General features: G+C 32.4%; 1 long non-coding RNA gene across 1 annotated transcript; it reads left to right on the top strand.

Annotated features, from left to right (window-relative positions):
• The first annotated feature begins 1,668 nt into the window (after nucleotides 1-1,668).
• Nucleotides 1,669-2,472, top strand: LOC125779590 (uncharacterized). Its single transcript, XR_007423366.1, has 3 exons — nucleotides 1,669-1,971; nucleotides 2,027-2,133; nucleotides 2,188-2,472. It is a non-coding gene; the product is annotated as an uncharacterized LOC125779590 (long non-coding RNA).
• The last annotated feature ends 6,478 nt before the right edge of the window (nucleotides 2,473-8,950 follow it).

The raw sequence follows: 8,950 nt of genomic DNA, 5'->3' as shown, positions 1-8,950 counted from the left end.
TAGTTTTTTACCTAACAAAACTTGGAGCAGAGTAAAGCACTTCTTTTACATTGTTATGCTAAGACTATGCTGTGGCTCCCGGAAAAGTGAGAGCGGTAGCGATAGCATAGCAATAATTCTAGAAATTTTGCTGCTACGGAGTAGTAAATGAGAACCCTGTTATAAGGTATATTGCTCTGAACTACTTATATTTTGTTTTAGCATTTCACTTATTTGTCTGTCAACTTCAGAACGATGCACAACTGGGTATCTATAAAGTTTGGTATAAATTGGCGAATCCGCCATAGTTCTAATCCTAATTGTACAAGTATAATACTAGTAAACGGTAATCGTTTCAATGTCTGTTTGTGGAGATATTTCCGTTTAAGATTTTAATATCAAAAGTAGAATATTGGCCTCCGTGTCGGATTACAAAGTCTAGTATTTATTATACTAAATTCAGCACCAGTATCTATATCAAATTTTAGTTTTTTCAATCTTGTGTTTATGAGTATCTGAGTGATTTTTCTGATCACCAAAGTGAAAAATATTAGTTATTTTGGTTAATGCCTATATCCATTGGCTCAAGTGTAGGTCCTCTATGAGAAAAGTTGTTGTTGTTATGAGGATGTTGCTTACGTCTAGTTGTATGATTGTGTTGTCTGCTATGGTTTGTTTGTTGGATGAGATTTTCTGTTTTGTGTGCCTGGTGTGGTGTTGAAATGTTTGGTTGAAATTGATTGCGCTTTTATCCTGATTTTTTTATTTCATTTTATTTTTTAATTTGTTCCACGGTTTCAATTTAGCTCTTTTAACTTTTTAACTTATTTATTTTTTCACTAATTTAATCAAATTCTTTAAGATTTTAATTGTTTTCATTGTTTCACAATGTAAAGCTTATAACCTAATACAATCCAATGACGTGTAGATTGAGAGATAAAAATAATGTTTAAGGAAAAAGGATAAATAAGATATTGAGAAATAGAGATTATAAAGGTTCAGTGTTGGAAAGCTTATTAAATATAATATATAAAATGTGTTGAATAAATGGATACATAACAATATATATTGAACATGTTGGAGTCACCTAAAAGAAATCAGGGCACGATTCTGATCACTTTGCCGATCGACTAAAAAAACGAATTTTGGTTTAAATGGTGTATGTGCAGACAGTAGAGCTTTTCCAAAGGAAGAATATGCGAAAATAATGTTGCTAACATTAATATTTTTTAAAATATTCCCGATTAAAAATTTAAAAATATGTATTAGTATCTTTCAATGTTTCATTTAATTATTTAACACTGTTTTGACTTTGTATCTTTAAATATACACTTTGAACATTAAAATAAGTTTTAATTTCATTTTCAATTTTCTTTTGTTATTTTTTAGCTAAACTTATTAATTAAAAAATCACTTAGCACACTCATCATTACAAAGGTTCCATTATCATAAACATCGAGTTTGAAAGAATTTCAAGGACAGCGCTTACTTTCTTTGTATTTTCGCGTGACTATTTTTTCTATATTGACTATAATAAAAAATTCTTTCTATAATTTAGTTGTGAACACTTTTTCCATATATGTATAATATACAATTTATATTTAATACACACAAATAAGCAAAACTCTATTATAATATTATAAAATGTACTATATGTCATTGTAATATAACATTTTCATATACTTACATGTTACAATTTTATATTAGGGGTATTCAGACCAGCCTTGTTAATTCGTTAGTTCGGTAGTTTTTACATGTATTTTGTTTTTGTAAAATTAACAGACTATCGTTTTACCGAGTAACGAACTATCCAGCTGGCAAGCTTGATAATTGTTTCGTTACTCGGTAATATCACATCAGCTGTTTGCTTGTTGTTTGTTGCTTTATACATTTTTAACGAAAAAATAAGTCTGGTGTTTGTTGCTTATACATTTTTAAACGGGGAAAATAAATTTGGTGCTTACTACGTGAATGAGGAAAAATTTTGCAAAAGTAAGTATATCCCAACAAATAGTTGCTTTTTATTTCATTTAATACTTATTTTCAGTGGAACCTCAAAAGAAAATACGCAGGAGGGCAAAGCCTCAAATAATATGGAATGAGGAGGAAAACCACTTGGTTCTAGAATATTCGCTAGAAAATGTGAAAATTGAGGTAGTTCTTTATACAATTAGCTTTAAATAAACACTTTATTACGTATTTTTATAGAAACCAAACGCCCAATTGTACTACCAAAAATTAATTGAAACAACAAATATCGATGCGACTACGGACATGTTGCGATGCAAGGTCCGGTACTGGAAGCATATGTATATTAAAGCTGAGGAGTAGCGCAAATCGACGGGTGCTGGAATAGACGTTGGCGATGATGTTTCCTCAAAAAAAGGTAAATGCGGCTTTAATGTTGAGTGAAACTTTTTTGGTTTTTCAATAATTCTCCGTTCTTTCAGCAAAACTTTCAAAAATGTGTCCAAATTATGAACGGTTTTCGGTTTTATTTGGGAGTAAATCCGAAGCCAATTGTGTTGTAGAGACGTACAACCCTGAAGTGTCACAATACTGCAGCGATTTTGCAGACCTTGTAGAGGTAGTGGAAATTGCAGCCGAATCATCACAATCATCTGCGGAACCATCGGGTTCACTTAACGACAAAGCAGAACAGACAACAGTAGGAGCAGAGATAGCAACAGATCCTCCTACCACTCCGTCGTTCCTCGAAAAATTGAAATAACGCACTCCAAAGAATATTCTTAGTGAACTTAAAGATATACAAAAGAAGAGAACAGTTTTTTTAACAACGAATAGAAATTGAAAAAGAAAAATTAAATTTGGAAAAGTTAAAGCTAGAATTGGACAGAGAAAAGCTATATAAAGATTTTGATTGATTGGAGTTAGAGCAAAAAAAAAAAGACTAGCAATGATTGAACTAAAGTGCAAATATAATATATGACAATTTTTTATGTTTTGTATACTAATTTTTAAGAATGTTTATGTAATAAGAATGAATTTTATATGCTATTGTTATGTTTAATAATTTTTAAGAATGTACAAATATATCTAAATGTGATAACTTGAAGTGATACAACTTTTTATATGTACATATAGTATTTTTGACTACTTTTATTTCGTATTCGAATCCTAAGCTCTTTTAGACTGCAAAATCGCTCTTTTAATAAGCCGAAACAGTGTTCTATTCTTACACGGTATTTACTATGCTGTTTGTTGAATTTTTTTCTTTTAGATAGTTTAAATTGTTGAGAGTTGCTTCTGTAAGGCGTTATAATAATGTTACTGAGGGGGTGCGCAGAGTCTCCAGCAATCCACTCCTGTCCTGAAAAAAATCTTGGCTCATATTTGTTTAGTGAACAGTTTTTAAATATTTTTGCATCGTGAGTAGAGCCACTAGCCAACGATAACATCGCGAATTTTTAGCTTGTAGTCGCAAACCATTTGAGCTTTAATTGCATATATGTGACCTGGTCTACGGAAAGGGGGCTTAGGTGTCAAAAAATCAATTTTCACTTTTTAGTTGATTCTGATGGAAGATGAGATGCTTTTTCATGTGATAGAATCCAAAAAGTCATAACTTGTTTGAAAGTTCCCTAAAAATGTAGAGAAAGCGTAGATCCGCGTACTCTCGATCATTTCCCGTGGTATCAGTGTATGACACTTATTATTACAACAATCTTTTGACAGAAATTTTGTTACCAGCTCCTCCTTCTTTACTTCAACAACAGACAGGTCAATCTTAACAAAAGTTTGTTCGGTATCATCTTCTGCCTGAGATACACATACTTCGTCTTCATCATAATCGCTCTCTTCATTGTTTTCATGGAAATATTGTCCGTATACGGCACTGAACTCCTCATCAACACTCATGTTTCACTTCATGCGAAATGCGAAGACGATAATCAACAGAAACACTTACACAAGTGTGATAACAGAACATCCGGAAAGAGAGACGAATGAAAACAAGACAACAGCAGCTGCGCGGTATTAGAGTAAACGTCACTTCTTCAGTGTTACTTTTTTAAATGTTCCACACTAGCAACTTACACGATGAACTATAATAATATTCCGACCAAAAACCACACTTACTGGACGTCCTTGAAGCCTCTGGAAAGGACCTACACAAAATGGTAGTTCGTTGAACGTTTCTTGTACTATTAGAGAGCGCTCAGTATTATCTGGCCAGTATATACATATATAAATGGAGTTTTTTTTTAAATGCCTTGAATACTCTGCGAGTAATATTTGTTACCGTTCCTCCGTCACCAATCCCAAAAATTGACGCAATTTTTCGTATCGATGCACTTTCTCCAGACGAGCCCAATCTGTATAGAACGACAGCAAGCTGTATATCAATAGGGAATTACATTTTTTAAAAACTTCGTCACTTGATATAAGGGTCAATAAGTGAGTAAATTGAGTTCGGTCTACACGCAGCATTTGACGGAACCGATTGTCATCCATTGTGGTTAAAATATCATCGCACCATTGAATTGACTTTGGAACAATATTTTCTACATCTCTACGACAGTTTAGTGTAATGAGCAAATCATCATACACCTCGTCAATGGTATCCTCTACCAAATCTTCATCTTCACTGCTTCTTAAAATAATTTGAAAGTTAGTTCCATGTTCCTCTTTACATCAATTTAAAGTACTTACCAGTAATCAATTTGATCTGCTCCACATAATTTTCAATTAAATGACTGACAATTTTTAATTTTGCACCTTGTTTAGGCATTTTTACTCTTTAATAAAATTGGCTCAGCTGTTTCGGAATAAAATTTACCATACTACCAAGGTAGAGCAAAAAGGATGTTCACAGTTAAGCCTTTTAACGAAGTATCAACTAACGAATTACCAAATTAACAGGCTTCGGTCTGAATACCGAATTTGAAATATATATATATATAAAAATATATATTGAAAGATACAGATTATATCAAGGTTAAAACTGTGTTCGAAATTGAAGTTTGGAAAAGTTTTGTATTGCTAGGAGCAAATTTGAGTATCTAGTTAAACTATAGCCATAATAATGCCAAAAGTGATGGAAAAAAATATCAAGGTGATGGAATCGTCATTTGATGCCAGATTACAGTCAGTTCTTGAAAAAGGATTGTCGACTGGAAAATTATCAAAGTGAAGCTTATCAAAGGCACTTTATTGAAATATATGTTTTCGACATGTCTATCTAAATACTTGGATGTATCCTTATTTTTCAAAACAAAACTGACATAATAAATATTTTAGTTATGTTGTTTCATGTTTTCTGAATTTTGTAATGTGAAGTGAAAATAAAGATTTAAATATAAACGAGAACAAATCTTAAAATCATTGAAAGTTTCATGAACTGAGGAAACAAATACATATATCTAAAAACGATCTGATACCCAGGGCAATAAAATCGCTACAGACCAGTATTATTATCCAAGAAAGCACTATAACCTCCAATCAAATTGTTAAGATCGGATAACTAACTGTCATACCATCATATTGCCGTTTCTTACATAATAGAATTTTTGGCTGTTTGACTCAGATTTACATTTCTTAATTATATTTAAAACATATTACTTATATAGTATGTACGTAAATATAAATATGTGTACTTACAACTTTTAAACTTGTAAAATTGAATTTAAATAATACTTACGTTCCAAGTAGTCCATGCAGATTGTACTTCTCTTCTATAGATGCTTGTTTATTAAGCTCCTTATTATCCTTTTTAATTTTTTTGCTAAAATCTTTTTTGCCAAATAGAGGCATATTTTTTGTGTACCTTCACGTGTTCCAATGAATAAATATTTTTTCTTATTACATTCAGGTTATCACTCGAATGAAATATTATATATTTTGAGCATATATATAAATATGTTCACTTTTTATAATCGTTGTTTTATTTAAGCCTAAAACATCCAGAAAAAATAAATGCAGCTCCTTGCGATTCATCAGCCGCCAGTAATCGTTTCATAAATGTATTCACACTTTATTTTTCCCGTTGTTATTATGGATATATTTGCATCAGTTACTGAAAAACATATATAAAAAGAAAAAACAATTTAAGTATGACTAAGTTGATGTGTTTTATTCACTGGTCTGTCATTTCGAAAAAGATTATATGGTTAGAAAAAAATTAGTATGACGAAACATGAGCATAAATAAATACTATATATCTGTACGACCGAAAACTGTGTTAGGAAAAACGGCAAAGTGGACCATGAATATAAATTTCCTACATCTTCACTTATAGAAAATTAATATATACATATGATAGAATGTGATTCATCAAATTTGCAGCTATTTGCATACGTAACAATTGAAGCTAAACTCTCCCATAGTGTTGTCGCTTAAAATGCACCTTATATTTATTTTTTTTTGAGTTAGTAAGAATATACTAGTACAGCAATATTATATAAATATTATTGATAAGATATTCAACTAGGACAATTACATTTTACTGATAAAACGTACAATTAGGACAATCCCTAACTGAATAAATATTTATTTATTTTATTTTTATTTTTTATTTTACAAAGCTTACATAATAATTAATTATCATATAAACTAAAGCAAACGCAGCGCTAGCAGCAGAGGCTTTCGGCTGGCTGGTTGGGTCAGATACGACGGAGAAGGTCTGTGTCCTTTAGAAATTTGTAAATTTTGCTAATATTATCTTCTGTGGCGTCCATTAATAATAGGCGAGGGTCCTTGTTGTCGAAATGATGAAGTCTTTGAGAAGAAAGTTCTGGGCAAGATGAATAAATATAAAAATTCAAAATCAAGTACAAGTTGTACGGTTTTGATTTATTCATGTGAACAGTTTTTCTTTATACTCCACAAAGTGTTTATAATAATTTCAACGAGTAGGGTAGGTCTATGTTTTTATATAACCGAGCATTTTACCCTCTAGCAAATTTCAAAAGTCAAGGCTTGGAAAAAACTTAATATTAAAAAATGTTGCTAAAGATCAGTATTACTTTGGTAAAGTTATAACTTATGAGTATTATAGGTCGTAGGCCCATCCCACAACAATCAAGACCACGCAAGCGAAACGAGTCTGGATTTTTTATCCAGCAAAGTACTGTGAACTCGGCAAAATTTTTCCGCTACTACAACAAAAACAATCAATTCGGTTAAAATTCAACACTACCCACATTATTTTAAAGAAATCTACTTTATTTTATTAAATTATCACACACACATTTTCGAAATTAATCCGTACTACAACCAACATTGTATACTAAGTGAATGTTTCCACAAAACATGTTCTCTGACTTTCTATAAGTACCTTATAAGTTTGAACAATATTTTTGGTAATAAGTCAGTAATAAGCATTGATTAGCTATAGTTCGATTCCACATATTTTATGACGTAGGGTTGCATACCTTAATTACACTTTGCGTGCAAAGTTTTATTTCTATGACGATTTATTCATTATTCGACGAAAATCATCCTCAAATGAAGTTAAATTTAATATATTGAGTTGACGTGCAAAACGTCAACCAGAAGATCGGAACTGATGATATTAGGAACATGAGATTAAGACCACGGTTTGGACAAAAATGCTTCTCAAAAAGTTGCACAAACCGTACCATTCACAATACGCGATGACTGAAATGAAGGTGAACCGCATATATTAATCAATAGCAACCGAAAGTGGATGCAATCGTCGTTTTTCGGGTGGTTTGTATAAATTTGTCCTAATTCATTAGTTGAGAACACATCTGTAGTCCATCTACTGCTGTATTCTCTGGGTTTAAATACACTCTTTGGTTTTTCCAAATGAACTACGAGATGCAAAACAGTCGGAAAATGTGCATGAATTGCAAAAGTAAATATCTTACAAAACACTTCATTGCAGTTCACACATCGACCCACTTGATACTTGTTGATCTCAGCTCGTTCAAGGCCAATAACTGCCATGTTACTTTCTTTGGAGACGTACTAACAAACGTATTGGATCGATTTCACCGAACTGCAATACTCAATATGGATATGAGTTTTGAATGTGAATTAGACAATAATGGCGAATATGGTACGATCCATGTGTTATCAACTTCGAGATCCACTTCTCTAAATTGAATTCTGAATGTTCTGCCAATGTCGTCTGGTGAGCGACGACGTTATAGTGGATATATATCAAAGCACGTGGATAGTGTTTCGTGCATTTATTGTCAGACATACAAAGCGAAGTGGGATTGTGGTGTCCGCAAGGTTCATGAACCATATTGGTTTTCACCACTTCGTATAATTCTGGATCGATCTCTGGATCAGGAAATGATTTCATCAATTTGATCTGGTGTAACCATTATCCAAAGAAGAATGTGGGCGTCCGGCAAACCTCTTTTTTGCCCATCAACAGAGTACAGCACCATATATACGTTGCTTCAAGATAAAGTCCATCAAACATCGTAGCTGTTGTTTGAGAAGTCGTGCAGTGACATCGTGACGATCGCTTACAATTTACCGCGATCCATAATTCCTCACGTACGGATGTCATCGCATCCTGCGAGAATCCGAGCATGTAATTTGGGTCGCCAATGTATGTATGTTGATGGCAGAAAGAACCCCGACCGATATTTTTGTGACCTATTCGTGGCATCGTAACAAATTTCAATCTGTAATTGATCACTTTGTATGAAACACACATAAAGTTTACACTGAATAATTTTCAATACCTTTTTATTAGCCGATATAAAAAAAGGAAACGGTCGAAATTGGACGATTCAAAAAATGTACAAATAAATCAATTGAAAAAAATGGAAAAAAAATGTTTGAATGGGAGAGCCACTTTTTGGAAATTTACGCTTGTTAGTCGGTTAAAAATGAACAATTTTTTATTTTTGTGAAGTTATACTTCTTATACGACGCCGGAAAAGGTTGCGATAGATTCTGGTTGCGCAACCTTCCATATAAAAGTAACGCAAAGTTGCGCAACCTCGCTCCATCCATATGAATGTAACGC

This window comes from Bactrocera dorsalis, chromosome 6 (genome assembly GCF_023373825.1).
Source record: "Bactrocera dorsalis isolate Fly_Bdor chromosome 6, ASM2337382v1, whole genome shotgun sequence".
Taxonomy (NCBI): Eukaryota; Metazoa; Arthropoda; class Insecta; order Diptera; family Tephritidae; genus Bactrocera; species Bactrocera dorsalis.
The sequence above is the reverse complement of the archived record's forward strand: the minus strand, read 5'-3'. Positions and strand labels throughout refer to the sequence as shown.